Consider the following 17,561-nt stretch of genomic DNA (forward strand, 5'->3'; position numbering starts at 1 on the left):
ATTATTGCTTCAATATCACAGTATCATAGGGCACAGACGGATAACGTTAAAGATGGCACCTCACTGGGACAAAATATTGGTGAGTTCAGAATGGGCAGATGCTTGTAGCATCACTTTAGTGTTTCCTTTTTTATCTTCAGTTCTTCCTGCTTGGTCTCTTCCTCCCATTGAAGGATATGGAAACAATTCCCAAGGGATAACAACATCAGGCCAATATCTACAAAAGACTACATTGAAAGAAATGTTAAGGTTGCAAAGTCAAGCACTCACATGTTAGGAAATGCCAAAATGAAGGGTGTCAGAGCAACCTTAACTCAGCCCTCTTGCGCATATGTATTATGATGCAGCCTGTAATTAGATGATCACCTACTTTTTTTTTTTTTTCATAGGACCCCTGCCACATTCAGTGCCCAGGATGGACCTGCTCTGGGGATGAAGCAGGGTTGTACTGAACTATGTGTGCTTAACTTTAAACATGGAAGTGGTCCCACTGATGTCAAAGTACAACTAGAAGTTGAAATAAGGGGACTACTCCCATGCTTAAAGATAAGCATGTGCTTAAATGCTTTGTTAGACCAGAGCCTTATCCTGTTGCTAATGAGAGAAGAATCTGTTCCACCCTATGGAGGATTACTTGCTGAATGTGTGATCTAAGGCCATGTCTACACTACCAGTTACGTTGGCAAAACTTATGTTGCTCAGGGATGTGAAAAAAACACCCCCCTGAGCAACATAAGTTTCATCGGCATAAGCACTTGTGTGCACAACGCTATGTCGGTGGGAGAGCTTCTCCCACTGACATACCTACCGCCACTCGTTTAGGTAGTTTTGTTATGTCGACGGGAGAGGTCTCTCCCATGGCACAGAGCGGCTACACAATTAATCTTACAGCAGCACAGCTTAACTGGTAAGTTCGCTAGTGTCGACATGGCCTAAGGCTGTTTCAGGCAGTAGGAGAAAACTTGTTCTGTGCAGGTTAGAAAAGGGAAATTAATAGGTCATGTGTTGTGGGTAGATCTCTGCAAATAATGGATTTTTTAATTTGCTGGTTGTACCCCTAACACCACCCTGCCCCCCTCTCCCCCCCCACCCAAAAAAACAGGTAAAAATTGTTTTGGGTTCACAGAAAACAAATTTTTAAAGAACATTTTCAGAAAACATAAAAGAAAAAAATTCGTTTCAGGTCAAATGTGCTTCATTTTGTTTCTGAGTTTAAGCATTTTAAATGTTTTAAAAAATAAAATAGAAGTAAATTTCAAACCAAAAAGTTGTTTTGAGTTAAAAAATTTGAATCTGACAATTTTTGAAATGAAACATTTCCATTTTTTTTTTAATTTAAACCAAAGCAATTTGGCAAATTCATCAGGGACTCATGGAATGTTCTGTCAACCTGAATTTGCAATTTTTTGGCAAAAAGATGTTTCAGTCAAAAAAAAATTTCACCCAATGCTGGTTGTGGATACATTATGGGAGGCGAGAGACCCTTTAGAGGGGCCAAAGAAAGAAAACGATGTTGCTGGGGATACTGACAATCTATGGAATATACAATGGTGCAGAACGGATCATTAAAACAATTAACAGTCCTGCAGGGTGATTTGTTTACAGGTGCTAAAGTATCTTGGGAAGATGAAATGAGTGTCTATGAAGCCATGCTGGCTAAAAGTAACAAAACCTCCTAACAAACAATCACTTGTCACTATAAATACAGCTGTATATTGCATGTCATTTGTTTATTTCAAATAAACCAAACCACATATCACTTTAGGCAGGGCTGTCAGGCCCATTCATTATTCAAGAAGTTTCTTTAACTCGTTTGAAGGGAAACAAACGTGTGTCTCTGAATCACTGTCCACAGAATTGAATCTGAGTGGCACTGGAGGTGTGGGAGGGTGTGTGGTTTGTGTGTCTCTTTATTTTGCATGGCTGGCACAAAACTTGCCAGCTTCTCCTCTCCAGAGAGCTGTTTCCATTCTAGTCGGAGACTGATCAACGGGAGAAATTTCCCTTAGGACAACGTGTGTGCTTGATGGGTACTAAGAACGGCACACCAGGGTTGCATTAGGGCTCAAACCAGAGCCAATGGATTATGAATAGGCCAGGCCAGGCCAGGCATGCCACAGGAGCCCCATCTTCAGTAAGACTCATGCTTTACTTTTTATAAATCCACGCCCCCCCAGGCAAACAAGTCAGAAATGGGAAGGATTAGAGTTGGGGGAATAAGCAAATGGGTGCATCAATTGAGCAAACTTCACTGAGGGCTGCAGAGTTGGGTTGCATGAGAGGTGAACAGAGAAGGAGCGAATGCTATGGAGACACATCGGACCATCCTCGTAAAGTTGCAGTGAGCTCTTTCATTTTGGATTTTATTTTGAAATTAACATGAGTGAGCTGAAATGGGTGTAGTAAGGTGAGATTTAGTGCAGCTGTTTCAATGCTTAAGGGCTGATGTGATGACACCCAACACGCTGCGATGGCTATTTACACTAACACAAAAATAAAAAGCATGTTCAGCACAAAATGACTCTGGTGACTTCTTCTTACCCATTTCCTTAGGCAGCTTTGGAGACAGATGAAAACTGTGCTGCCCATAACTGATGGCACTTGCATGAATCGTCAGGGGAATCAGGTGACCCAGCAAGAGACAAGGCAGCAGAGCAGAAAGCTGCAGTGTCAGTGCTGGAAGAGTCCCTCCAAAGCCTCTCCTCTCCAGTTGCTATGATTCTATAATATGCTAAATCCCATCTTCTAAGACAAATCTTTATTAAAAATTCTTCCTGCCTTTGCTCTCAGCATCAAACGGTTCATAGCACATTCAACACTTAATTAGTTTTGCAATTCTGCTGTCGACAAGAAAAATAAAGAGAAATGGCCAGATCCTCAGCTGGTATGAATTATTGCTAAAATCAGTGGAATTATACTGATTTATGCCAGCTGATTATGTGGTCCAAGAAGTGTGGCCAAGGCAACTAAGGGAATACTTGGATAACTGCATCTGTACAAACTGGGCACAAGCCTGTATTCAATGGGGAATTTGGAACTGCAAGTTCAGGCCCATCAGCTGGTCTGGGTAATATGCACACCTCTCCTGGCTTCCTGTCCCAATAACCTCATCCTCTGGGTTAGGTCCCCTTTCCGCCGCCTCCGTGCCCTCCGAAGTATCCATGGGGCTCTTGGCGATGGAGGTGGGGGTCGCCACCGAGGATAGCATCCAGCTCCTTATAGAACTGGCAGGTCTTAGGTGAAGCATCTGAACAACCATTTGCCTCCCTTGCCTTATGGTACATCTGCCTCAGCTCCTTTATCTTCGCTCTGCACTGCAGCGTGTCCTGATCAGAGCCCTTTTCGCACAAGCCTCGAGAAATCTGCCTGTAGGTATCCCAATTCCTACAGCTCAAGTGCAGCTGGGACTGCACAGCCTCCTCCCCCCATATACTGAGCAGATCCAACAGCTCCGCAGTGGTCCAAGCAGGAGAGCGTTTGCTGCAATAACCCATCATGGTCACCTGGGAAGATGCAATGAGACCTCTCCACACTGAGCAAACAGGAAATGAAATTTCAAAAGTTACCGGGTCTTCTAAGGGAGAGGGGCAGATGGTTGTTTACCTGGCTGCAGGGCAGTGGAGTTCAAACTGCTGACCAGAGCGGTCAGGAAGGGCATTGTGGGACACTCCCTGGAGGCCAGTTAAAGCAATGAAATGAAGCATGGTGTCTACACTTGCACTTTGTCAACAAAAATGTAGAGGAAAAAGACGTAAGTCTCTCATAAGGGTGGATGCATTTTGTCACCAAAACCAGGCATTTTCCCCAACAAAAAGTCACCTCACCATGCGTACGCATTCACTGTTTGGGTGGACAAGCGGCATTTTGGGAGACTAAACTTGGTAGTGTAGACAAGGCCTAGGAACTTACATGGGAATACATAGAAAAATCCACATCCCTGAGAGACAACCCCCAAGCTAACCCCCAGTGTAGGCAGCACTAAGTCACCAGAAGAATTCTTCCATCAACCAACTACCATGTCTCTGGGAGATGGATTACCTACACCGATGGGAGAACCCCCACTGTTTGTGTAGGTACAATCTACATTGAAGCATCACTGTAGCATTTTAAGTATAGACTGTGACAAAGTTCCTCCTCTATCTTGGTGGGTCCTGCGCTTATTGGCAGATTTTCTTGCCTCAGAGATTCACCATGTGGGTTGGGGAACAGCCCAGAGACCTTCCCCCTCTGGGACAACCTACAGTCCAGGTCAATTGGGAGGTTTGGGAGGAACCCAGCCCACCCTCTACTCTGGGTTCCAGCCCAGGGCTCTGTGGACAGCAGCTGTCTATAGTGTCTCCTGTAACAGCTGCATGACAGCTACAACTCCCTGGGCTATTTCCCCATGGCCTCCTCCAAACACCTTCCTTATTCTCACCACAGGACCTTCTTCCTGGTGTCTGATAATGCTTGTGCTCCTCAGTCCTCCAGCAGCACCCCCCCTCTCAGCTCCTTGCACCTCTTGCTCCCAGCTCCTCACACTCACACCACAAACTAAAGTGAGCTCCTTTTAAAACCCAGGTGCCCAGATTAGCCTGCCTTAATTGATTCTAGCAGCTTCTTCTTAATTGGCTCCAGGTGTCCTAATTAGCCTGCCTGCCTTAACTGGTTCTAGCAGGTTCCTGATTACTCTAGTGCAGCCCCTGCTCTGGTCACTCAGGGAACAGAAAACTACTCATCCAGTGACCAGTATATTTGCCCTCTACCAGACTCCTCTACCCCACTGGTCTGGGTATGTCACAAGACGTACCCTCTGAGTACCTTTCCTGAAGAAGAGCTCTGTGTGGCTTGAAAGCTTGTCTCTCTCACCTGCAGAAGTTGGTTGAATAAAAGATATTACCTCACCCACCTTCTCACAACATCTCCCAGCATCAAGGGGAAAAAAACATTTGCCTTCCAGAGTGTTCTTTCAGAGCTGTTCCGAGCTGTTTGGGAACAGTCTGTTGAAAATATTGCAGCGAAAGACACGGAGTATTATGAGTCAATTAAAAATTTATATAGAGAAATGCTTCTTTTCTGGATCCAGCTGTTATCGTTCCTCTTGTTTGGAAAAGTAAACTGAAAGATTTAGAGCCTCAGCAGGGGAAACAGGAACAAAGAAATGAAATGTGGGGACCCACTGGTTTAGAAAAATGGGCTTGTTCTAAACACACTAGCATTCTGCTTCGGCCATGACTTCAGTATTCTCAGCCTGATCACATTTTACATTAAAGTATCAGTAGTTTATAAAGGGTTAATAAACGATGAATAGATGTTTTAAGCATGTTGCACACATCATAGTAGTATGTGTTATGGATGATTATAAGCACATTAGTAGAAGGTGAGATATATATAGAAGTAGATCTGGGGAAGTTTGGGGGTGCAAATAGTAAATTCAGGGGAAAATGTATTTTTCAGGGCATTTGGGCATTCATACATTTGGGTCAAATTTGGCAAATAGTTTTATCTGAAAAAAAATGGGAACTAAAAAAAAATCAAAACAGTCCATTTCACTAGGAGGGTGGTGAAGCACTGGAATGGGTTACCTAGGGAGGTCGTGGAATCTCCTTCCTTAGAGGTTTTTAAGGCCCGGCTTGACAAAGCCCTGGCTGGGATGATTTAGTTGGGGTTGGTCCTGCTTTGAGCAGGGTGTTGGACTAGATGACCTCCTGAGGTCCCTTCCAACCCTGATATTCTGATTCTATGATTTCAGCCACTTCAAAATTAAACACCCAGGGTTTGTCTTCACATAAAGCGCTGAAGTGGCACCTCTGTAGCACTTGAGTGAAGATGCTATTACACTGATGGGAGAGCTTCCTGTCAACCTAGCGCTGTCTACACGGGGGGGTTAGGTCAGTAAAACGACATCGCTCCGGGGTGTGGATTCGTCACCCCCTGAGCGACATCGTTATACTGATATAGGTCTGTTGTGTAGACCCAGCCTTAGACTTTTCATTTTGAAACATTTCATTTCACCCATTGCTTAACAACAGGTTTTGTTTTGACAGTTTTGAAATGTTTTATTTTGACTTGATTTGTGTTGAAATGTAGCTAAATTGGAAAAAAGAGAGAGTGAAAAACACCTGAAAATGACCTGAAACTAACTAAAAATTGGAAAACTCTGTCACAAGCCACTAAACAGCGATTCATCATTTGTTTACCCTTTCTAAACTATTGATAAAAGGTACCCTTCATGTACAGTGGGGTCATAAGGGGTTCTCTGTTTTTTCTCAATAAGACAAGACAACAACAAGAGACCTGCTTTATATGACAGGTACATTTATAAACAGTTTAGAGTGGCAACTATGCCCCTAGGTGAGTTGTCAGCAATAGGGATCAAACTGTGGGCCTCTGGTTCTAAAAAGAGACCAGAAGCTTCTACTGTTAGAGCTAAGGGAACCACTTTTGCTAGCTCTGGCTATAGTAGATTCATGAACCTTTAGCAGGGCCGGTGCTACCATTTAGGCAAACTAGGCAGTTGCCTAGGGCGCCAAGATTTGGGGGGGCCAAAAAGCGGTGCTCCCAATTTTTTTTTTATATCATTCCTATGCTCCCTCCCCAAGCGCGTGGTCGCCGCTCCACTTCTCCCGCCTCCCAGGCTTGCAGCGCCAATCAGCTGTTTGGCGCCGCAAGCCTGGGAGGGGAGGAGAATTAGAGCGGGGGCGGCGTGCTGGGAAGGAGGCGAAGCAGAGGTGAGCTGGGGTGGGGAGCTGCCGCATGGGCTCCCCGGGCTGGGGGGGTGGGGAGCTGCCGCGGGGGGGCACCTTGGGGGGGGGCGCCTCAGGGCAGAGAGCTGCCACAGGGCTGAGGGGGGAGGGCGCAAGGTGGAAGTTTCGCCTAGGGCGCGAAACTTCCTTGCCCCGGCCCTGACCTCTAGATGTGATCCAGCCATCAGCCGAAGGAGCCAGAATGCCACACAGAGGGAGTGTGGGCTACAGAACCAGCTGGAGGAGAGCTGATACTATTTGTTTTTAATTGTCAAATGATTCACAACTGAGCTGTGCACCTCACAAGCCTATGTGATCATGTGATTACTGTCTCCTCTCACCTCTCCCATCCTTTGTTACACTGGCTTCTTTCTTCTTGTTTCTAAGTAGGCTGTAAGGTTCTCAGGCCAGGGATCACTTTTCCCTGTGTGTCGTACACAGGGCCGGTTCTACTGTTTTTGCTGTCCCAAGCAGCATGCCGAATTGCCGCCACGGATGGCGGAGGCCGTCCGTGTGCCGTTAGGGCGGCATGTGCGTTTCTGCGGCGGCAACAATTCGGCGGCAGCTTCTGTCTTCAGCCAGAAGACAGAAGCCGCCGAATTGCCGCCACGGGCAGCTGAACATATAAGCTGCCACCGAATTGCCGCCGCCGCGGAAACACGCGTGCCACCCTAATGGCACACGGACGGCCCCCACCATCCACAGCGGCAATTCAGCACACTGCTTGGGGCAGCAAAAACACATGGACTGCCGCCCCTTGCAGATTGCCGCCCCAAGCACCTGCTTGGAATGCTGGTGCCTGGAGCCAGCCCTGGTCATACAGTATCTAGCGTAGGGGGGCCCTGATGCTGATTGGGGTTTTCAGACGATACTGTAAGGCAAAGAATAATTAATAATCGCAATTAAAAGAATCATCTTCTGGAGAATGCTGTTACTTGAGGGGTCACATTCTGACAACATTTCAAATTAAAAAAGGGGGAGAGGTTGGGGAATTTCAATGAATTTTGAGGAGGTTCCCTCCTCATTTTGAATCAAGCATAAAGCGGGCCAACATTTTTCAAAATTTTAAATTAAAAAGAAATTAAGGGGAAAATTTCTTGAAGTGTTCCCTCCTCCCCCTGGCAACTGTACTGGAGGAGGACAATGAAAGACAATGATAGGGTTACCATATTTCAACAAGCAAAAAAGAGGATGGGAGGAGCCCCGCCCTAGCCCCGCCCCTGCCCCTCCCACTTCCCGCCCCCCCAGAACCCCCAACCCTCCCCCCGTTCCTTGTCCCCTGACTGCCCCCTCCTGGGACCCCTGCCCCTAACTGCCCCCCGGGACTCCACTCCCTATCTAAGCCTCCTTGCCTCTTGTCCCCTGACTGCCCCAACCCTTATCCACACCCCCACCCCCAGACAGACCCCTGGGACTCCCACGCCCCATCCAACCACTCCCCACCCCCTGACAGCCCCCCCCCAGAACTCCCAACCCATCTAAACCCCTCTGCTCCCTGTCCCCTGACTGCTCCGATCCCTCTCCACACTCCTGCCCCCTGACAGCCCCCCCCAGAACTCCCAACCCATCTAAACCCCTCTGCTCCCTGTCCCCTGACTGATCCGATCCCTCTCCCCACTCCTGCCCCCTGACAGCTCCCCCCCAGAACTCCCAGCCCCCTACCCCCCGCTCCTTGTCCCCTGACTGCTCCCTCCTGGGACCCCTGCTCCTAACTGCCCTCCAGAACCCCACCCCCTACCTAAGACTCCCTGTTCCTTGTCCCCTAACTGCCCCCTCCTAAGACCCTCCCCCAACTGCCCCCCAGGACCCTACCCCCTACCTGTACCCTGACTGCCCAAAACTTTCTCCACTCCCCTCCAAAAGCCCCCCCCCGTTTCTTGACTGCCCCATCCAGAACCTCCCTGTCCCTTCTCCTGCCCCCCCTTACCCTGCTGCTCAGACCAGGGTGTTGGGCTCTGTGCCAGCCGGACACATGGCTGAGCTCCCCAGCACAACACAAAACCCGGTCCCTGGCCCTGCACAGGGTTGCCGGAGCGGGCTGCAGGAGGAGGAGCTGCCGGCCGGCTCAGAATGCAGGGAGGGGGGAGTGGGAGGAGGAAGCTGCTCCGGAGTCCAGCCCGGGACTTTCCTGAAGCCCTCCCAGCCGGGGGAGGGGGAAATCCCGGACATTGTGAGTGCTTTACAAATTCCCCCCCGGACGCTATTTTTAGCACACAAAAGGAGGACATGTCCGGGTAAATCCGGACGAATGGTAACCCTAGACAATGAAAGACACTGATATTTTCAGGCCACTGTCAGAGGCCAGACCAGCCAGACAGGCTGCAGGCCAGCTCCCTGACTGGCTTTGCTGCTAAGTGAGTCCAGCTGCACTGCCTTGGAACTGACCAAGTGGTCACAGCCCCTGTCTGGCTGCTGGTTTAGCAGCCCTGTTTAGAAGCCAGCCTCCCTCAGCAGATCAGCAGCTGCCCAATATGTACCATGCCTGCAGCTGTGTTTACCTTTGTTCTAGCCCTGTTCCTCTCCAGACCTGGTTCCCTTCTGGCTTTGATCCCTGACTTCACCTCTGGTTGACCCTCTGACATTTGGCTACTGATCCTCCACTTGTTTCTTGGACTCTGCCCACCCTGGATCTAGCTTTAACTGGGAGGCTGAACTCTTGTCTCAACCACGGATCTGATCACCCATAGCCCAGTTGGCTATAGCCACTCCTAGAAGCTCTAGCACAGGGATTCTCAAACTGGGGTTGGGACCCCTCAGGGGGTCATGAGGTTATTATTGGGGGGTTGTCAGCTTCCACCCCAAACCCCGCTTTGCCTCGAGCATTTATAATGGTGTTAAATATATTAAAAAGTGTTTTTAATTCATAAGGGAGGGTCGCACTCAGAGGCTTGCTATGTGAAACGGGTCACCAGTACAAAAGTTTGAGAATCACTGCTCTAGCAAGATCTTCCTCCAAGCAATAACATTACAGCGGAAGCCAGCGTAAATGCTAGATAGGATAGGTGCTTTTAAAAATAAATACAGGAATTCGGTGATTGGTGTAAGCATTCTTATTATTGTAGGGATGCTTCGTGTTCATCCCCCTTATACAAACAGCGCTGGCCCAGCAATTGCCTAGATTAAATCCCTTGTCTTGTTCTTTAGGGAGTCTGGAATAGAATCCCAGTTCTAGTCTCCTACTTTCCTGGTCCAAAGGTCCAGGAGCCCTGGCGAAAAGGCCTGTCCAGTGCCTGTGGGAGGAAGTTGTGCCTTACATTGCTCAATAGGGACCCCTCTGGCTAGGGTGACCAGACAGCAAGTGTGAAAAATCAGGACAGGGGTGAGGGGTAATAGGAGGCTATATAAGATAAAGACCCCAAAATCGGGACTGTCCCCATAAAATCGGGACATCTGGTCACCCTACCTCTGGCTGACTCCAAAGGTATTAGTTTGGCTGTGGAAAGGATGGTGGATGCAACATGGGACCTCCAGGTTTGGTGTGATGATGCAGGGGAAACATTAGGAAGCTACTATTGATGGAAGGGTGCGATGGGCCAGGCTCAGAATAACACATCACATTCCCCCCACTTCTTGTGTTGGAGTTGAGTTCAGGCCCAGGGCACGTTGGGCAGAAGCTCCCCTTCCCCCAGCTGATCAGGTGAGAATGCCGGTTACACTGCCTACCAGCTCCCTTGACAGCACAGAGAATTGACCAAACTCTGAGCATCAGTCCAGGTGGCAGTGAAGGGAAGAAGGGAGCTCCCTCACACTGAGGCGAAGAGCAGACCCGGCCCTCCTTGGTTCCCAGGAAACCCCGGCCAGGCTTCCTGTAACATTTCTGCAGCCAGTTTTCTCCCAACCAAAGAACATTTTGTCCAAATGAGCCATTTACATTTTGCCTACAAAAGGACCTGGGGCCATTTCCCCTCCCATGCTTTGCTGCCTTTGGTTTGCAAAGCTTGTCAGGGCTAATTGCATTAGCTTTTCCACAGTGGGAGCTTTCCTTGGCATGTGTTTTCCATTCAGACCCCTGTGCGGGGTTATTTCAGTGTGATTGTTCTTCTTGCCAAGAGCCGTGGTTATGAAATGCACCCTCGCAGCTCTGCCAAACCCCTGGCCAACTGGGAACCTGCTCCATTAGACGTCAAACAATTTGGGCCCATTTGGTATTTGGGGCAGTTGATATCATCATATTGAATCTGCAAAAGGGCTGGGAAAGAGCTTTTTCTTCTCTTCCCTCATCTGGGTCTTCAGCAATACCTCATTTCTTTCACAGTCCTCCTCTGCCCCTCACATAGACGAGATGGACAGGGAAGCACCTGCCTGTCACGTCAAGGAGCAGCCTGCTATCAATCAAGTCCAATGGGCCTTAGAAGACTGCTGCTGCTCCTACCCCCTTCCACTGGCAAGAGGTGCTCAAGCAGCAGTGAAACCAGGGGAGTTCCCCATTGGGGTGGAACAGAATTCAGGGATCCCATGCAGGAGGTGTGGATCTTTTGCATCCTCTGGAGCAGAGCTCTGCTAGGGGCTCCCTGTGCACATCAGGGACACTCAGGGTGGAGTTGGTGGATCCCCCAGTAGGCAGGTCATTATCTCCTGCGGGTGCCTCCGGGGCTATGACACACTTGCAGTTGTGGTATGCAGCCTGGGAGAATAATGTTGTCCTCCCCCGCTCCCCAGCAGAGCATCCCAGTTACTGGCAGCATGCACCAGGGAACAGCTTTTTGTCCTCTGAGAAGAGGAAGCTGATAGGATGATGAAGGTTCCAAGTCCTGGCTGGGCTGGTGAAGCGCATTTGCCAATGTTTACGTAAAGCTATAGGCCGGTGGTGGGTAGGAATTGGGTAGCATCCCTTTAAAGAGGTTGGGAGCCTTCTTGTGAATCTTCCTGTCTCCTGCTAGGCTTTGGAACTATATGAAAACATACTAAACATGGTTATTTGGAACCCAGCTGTGTCTGGGGGGTTTCTTCGTGTCCTTAATGTTCTGCAAAGAATGCTCTATTTTTCCTGTCCCAGGAAAAATGTTGAGAATTTTGGAACATCTTCCTGATGTGCACCAGAGACCACTAGAAGATTTTCACATAAACCAAAGAGAGACAGAGAGCCTTGATACCCCAGAAATGGCCAATAGCCTGCTGGTTAGGGTCTATGCCTGGAGTGTGGGGCCTGGGGTTCAGCCTGATTTGGTCACAATATCCCTGAGTGAGTTGTCAGCAGCCTGGTGTACCAGGAAAACAACGAGGAGTCTGGTGGCACCTTAAAGACTAACAGATTTATTTGGGCATAAGCTTTTGTGGGTAAAAAACCTCACTTCTTCAGATGCATGGAGAGACTCCTCATTGTTTTTGTGGATACAGACTAACACGACTACCCCTCTGATACAGTGTACCAGGGGAGTTCTGGTGTCCAGACTTTAAAATGATGTTGCAAAGGGTTCAAGATGTGTGAAACTTCAGAGAAAAGCTACAAGAATGATTCAAAACATCTCTTACAGTGAGAGACTCCATCTACTTACAGAGATCAATCTATTTTGCTTGTTGAAAAGAAGGTTAAGAGATGACTTGATTGGGGTCAAGCAGTCCCTACACGGGGAGAACATACCTGACATTAGAGGGCTCGGTGATCTAGCAAGGCAATGGCATTGCATGTAGAGCTGAGCAGGAAATGTTTTCTTCCATCACACCAATATTGCTGAGTGTTCAAAATAGTTTCCCGTCTCAAACTGGGGTGTGTGACAGGGCGTGGTCCGCTCCTGCCTTCTTGCAACCAAACTATGCGGAGGCCTTCTTCAGGTCAAACACCAGGGGCTTATTTACAGAGTTTGTTCTCATTGCCTTTACAGATTGTGCAGCAGCTTTAACAGTATCCTGAGGCTCTAAGGCACCTAAGCCCAGCCAGAGAGAGACCTCCCAGTGGCCTTGAAACTACCAGCCTACAGCTCTTTCACAATCTCTCTTCCTCATTTGTCCCTTCCTTCCTGAGCCTTTGTACCTTCTGAGCTAGTGAGGTAATTAGCTTTTAACTCTCTCCAGCCTAGCCTCGATCTATCAGTTTGGCACAGTTCCCATATTCAAATGTGCGGGGGGAGGGAGGAAAAGCAAAGTGATGTTGCCGTGATCAGCGTGCTGGATCAGCTGCTGTTGCCCGGTACTCTGCCGCCCGCAGGATGAAAAGTCAAAAATATTCAAGAGCTGAAAACTCCATTTTGAGGAGGGGAGGGTTTGTTTCCCATCAATCAAAATATTATGTTTCAATCATTTCAAAATGTTTCATTTTGATTTTGATTCTTTTCACCCTCCCATCCCCAACCCCTAGTCCAATTAGCTTAACATTCTAAATAAAAAGTTGTTTTCAACCAGAAAACCATTTTTTCTCATTAAAAAAAAATTCTCAACATTGTTTCTCCTTGGGAAGTTTGTCATACCCACCTGTTTCATGAACAATTTGGGTTTGGATGAATCAGCGTTTTTGATGGAAAACAATTAATTGAAAAATGTCTGACCAGCTTTAGTTTCAAGTTGTGGTGGCTGGAATTTGAAAGTAGACAAATTCAACTGGAAATAACCTTAAAGGTTTACCAATGAGGTGCTAACAAAATATAATTAATAAATAATAAATAAAAATTAATCATTGGAACAACTTATGAGGGACATGGTGGATTCTCCATCACTTGAAGTCTTAAAATAGATTGGATGTCTTTCTAAATGATATGCTCTCGTCCAACCACAAGTTGTTGGGTAAGATGCAGGAATCACTGGGTGACGTTCTCTAGCTTGTGTTATAACGGAGGTCAGGCTAGATGATTATGATGGTCCCTTCTGGCCTTAATGTCTATGAAGGTGACAACAGTGAAGTTAACCTGATTCACTGCTGGACCATGTGCTTCCTGAACACTGGATCCAAACACACAACAGATTCCTAAGCCTGAACTGCCCAACAGCACCCAGAAGTTACCCACAGCCCCGGCTCAGGCTCCATCTCTGATTTGACACCAAACAGTCCCAAAACTGTAGATGCTGCTGGGATCATTTCCAAAATTTTGCTTGGCATTGAGACCCCGGTAGAACAATATTTGGGCTGTATTTTAGTGGTTCAGTCTCTGACATTGAGGGAGTTTGGTAGATGACCCCTCTTCGCTCTTCTTGGGAAGCCAAAACAAATAAAGGGGCTTCCTTGAATCTCTGTCCTCCTCTTCCCCTTCGATAAAGCATTGGAGCGCAGCGTCTCAGCATGCGAGAGCAACAGCAAGACCTTTAGACCTGGTATTGATTTTCCCCTGAAACTCTGCTCAGATGGTTTTCACTTTGCCATCCCCAGGAGAGACGGAGTGCAGCTGAGATTACATTACATAATTGTGTGTGAGTAAGGCAATCTCTTAGGAAGCACTCTACGAGCCGCATGCCGACTCTGACAAATCGACTCACTGCTCCCACAATAGAAGCTGGGGTCATGACCTCAGCAGCAGACCCCAGAGATCCCTTTCCCTGTCTCTTTGCTAAAGAGTTTTACTGCTGCTCTAAAATTTCACCACACATTTTCCCCCTGCAGTGAATCTGTCACAACTCCCACTAGTGAAAATGACTTTACAAGGAGTTGAGGCTTGATTCGTATTCACTCGAGGGCCTTGTCTGTGGGCGTGCCTGCCCCCATAGCACCCCCTGCTGTCCAGACTTGGCAGTGCAGATACTTCCTGCCTCAATTTCCCCTCACCAGGGTTTTCTGTCTCTCCTGGGGTTCTCGTGGCTCGGTCCTCTGGCTGTGTCGCCCTCCAAGTTCAGTGTCTTTCTGAGGTAACAAAAGTCCAAACAAAAGTTCTTTCGCCCACTTGAGCCCTCTTCAGCCTGCCCTCTGGGCTCTCTTTCAGGCTCTCTGGCTCCAAAGTAGAGCTCTGACTCCCAGGCTCCTTCCCTGAAGTCCCCTCACAGTCTTAAACTGTTTTGTTTTTTCTTTTGTCCCTTTTATGAGGCCCAGGTGATTATCACATAACCCCCATTAGTTTAGCCCCCTTAGGCTGGGAAGCAGCTCATCATGGCATCAGCAGGAGAAGATAGACTAAGGCCAGCTAGCTCCAGGCCTCCTGGCCCTTAAAGCAGCAGGTCATCGTGCCAGGCCCCATTATTCTGCTCTGGAAGCATAAAGGGTCATGAAGAGGGAGTGTAAAGACCTGAGGCCCAGATCCTCAAATCAATGGGAATTAGGCACCTAAATACCTCTGAAGGTCTGGCCCTTAGTGTAAATGGGAACCAGCCCCCAAAATAGTTTATTGTCATTTTCACCCACTGGAAGGCGTCTTTACACTGACTGGGAAGGTGGGGACATAGGTTAGTGTATTTGCTGTGTTTTTTCCCTTCGACTCCCCACTGCCCCAAGGGCTCCTAAAGCAATGCCCAAAATATTCAAAGCAGCTGAGTCCAAGCCCATTCACCTATCTCTGTTGCTAGCCCTTGGCTTGATGTTTTCACTGCCCTTTGCTGCCCTAGTGCTGAAGTGTGTGACCTGCAGATCAGTGATTACTGGCCAATGAGGGTTTTTAGAGGGCATGATGCCTCTAATGCAGGTCTGTCTCTACATCGAGATCCCTAGTAAGTTTTGGTACTGGCTGCAGAACTTTCTCATTGGCAGATTCAGTGGGTACCCCCCTACTCAGCACAGCACTTAAAATGGGCTTAAGCATCGTGCTGAACTCAGCCCTAAATTCTGAAATGGATGCACCCTATACAAATATATGTATTGTTTAGGGAAACTCTCCCTAGCTACTTTTTAAGGAGACCTGCCTTCAAAAAAGGTGGTTACATGACTTAAAACTCCATGGGTGAAGTGTGACCTTACTATCGGTGCATATGACATGTTTCCAATTTACCTCAAAGAGGGACAGCATATCCTGGGGCTCCTTGTTTCTTCTAGTTCTAGTACAGAACTGCAGAGAAGATACTTGTGAGTCTTTGCCTCCTCTTCCCATCCCAAGGTCTGAAACATTGCTAGTGCCAGCATACACTGTGATGCCAAAGAGAAAATGAACTCCAGATTGATCCAAAATGATGGGTAGAATGTCCCTAGTTGGTTGTCTCTTACCAGCGCCCAGAAAAAGAGCTAACATTGCATGAGTATCATTTTCAGGAGGAGCAACTGAATCTATCTGACTCTGACCTTGGAGAAATGGTAGGCATCCTTCAATCTTGAAAACCATGGGTATGTGCCGCTGAAAGGTAAAGAATTTACACAGTTGGTTTTATGGCAGCTGTGGCTATGGCTAAAGAGACTCACTTGAGAGAGACAGTCTCTGCTGCATCTGTCACATTTAAAGGCGATGTTTTGACCCTTTGGGCTCTGCCTTTTGCAAGCTCTTTTCTCCTCTGCTAAGCTGAACGGCTTCCTCTAGGAACTCTGGACACCTTTGTTAAGCTCTTGTTTCCAAAACTGCGGTCCTGAGTGTGATCTTCCCAGTCCATTTCTTGGAGGTCTCTCTTGCACACATCCTTGAAACACAATTTTGGGCATCATTTGAGTCTTTTTCCAGATGCCAATTCACCGTAGAGGGTGTCCTTTCGGATGTGCCCATCATTCATTCAGCACACATGCCTTGGGTGAGTAGGGGTAAGCCAACAGTAGCAAAATAGGAATGCAACTTTGGAGCAACCCTAAAGAGAACACTACTACGGATCAGGATTTCTGGTGTGGGAAATGTTATATTCACAGCCTACACACAGAGATGTTCAATTAAAAACATGAATACTCTTGCTGGATGGTTGCAATGTAACACAACTTTATTTCTTAGACTCCAGAACGATAACACACAAGAATCCAAAGGCAGAGAGAGACAAAGCAGGCTCCTCCCTAAGGCAGTGATGCGCAACTCACCCCCATTTACTCAGGCTGTCTGTCTGCAGACTGTGAGCTGCTCCCAGATGCTTCCCTACAGAGCCCCCTAGTATGCAAGCAGGACATGGAAAAAACCCTACTCTTAAAGTGATAGCTTGCAGGTCCAACACAGTCCTCAGCACACCACAGAAAAAATAAAAACAGAGTTAATTAATTTGAAGGCTCACAGGGTTTATAGACTTAGGAGACTGGACAGAAGAGAGGAAAGGAAGAAGTGAACCTGTGCAAGAGGAAAATTTGAAGATAAGACTCAGAAAAACATTGAGATGTGTATCACGTGATGTTGCAACGTCATGTTGCAAACAGCGGCTTTGAAAAAAGGATGCCTCAGAAACTTGTCATTGATGGGCTAGGGCTGAGCGAATGAGACAAGTGGAATTCAAGCTGCATCCAAGGCAGTAGTGCTAATATCTCCTGACCTGAAGAGCAGCATCAGGCGGGTTCTGCTGTCCTTTTGGACAAATGCAGCATCCCTGTGCTATGACATTGCATTAGGAGGTCACTACAACGTTTATCACCTGGATTGCTGGCCAAGAGGAATTCTGCTTTTTCAGAGTCTCCCTTGGGCACATGGAGAACTGGAAAGAGATAGCTACACGGTGAAGCCACCAACTTGGGAGTCAGCTATGCTGTGGCAAGAGCTCATCCTTGGAGCTCACAGGGCAGAATGAGGAGTTTGGTTTTGGCAGAATGCGAACCCGCATTTGTGGGTTCCCCCACCAACCCTTGCTGCTCCAGAAGGGGATGGACTTAAGGCTAGAGAACATCACCTGGTGTAAACTGACATAATGCCATTGACTTTCATGGATCTGTGCTGATTTAGGACAGATGAACCATATGTTTTTAGGGGAAAGATCATTAAGGTAGCCCTAGAGTTAAGCCCCAAAGAAAGAAAGGGGTTGTGACAGAAAGTCCTGCTAGGGATAGTCAGAGGAAGTGCAGCCACCAAGCATATGCCAATCTTGTTAATGCCTTTT

Source organism: Malaclemys terrapin, chromosome 11 (assembly GCF_027887155.1).
Source record: "Malaclemys terrapin pileata isolate rMalTer1 chromosome 11, rMalTer1.hap1, whole genome shotgun sequence".
Classification (NCBI taxonomy): Eukaryota; Metazoa; Chordata; order Testudines; family Emydidae; genus Malaclemys; species Malaclemys terrapin.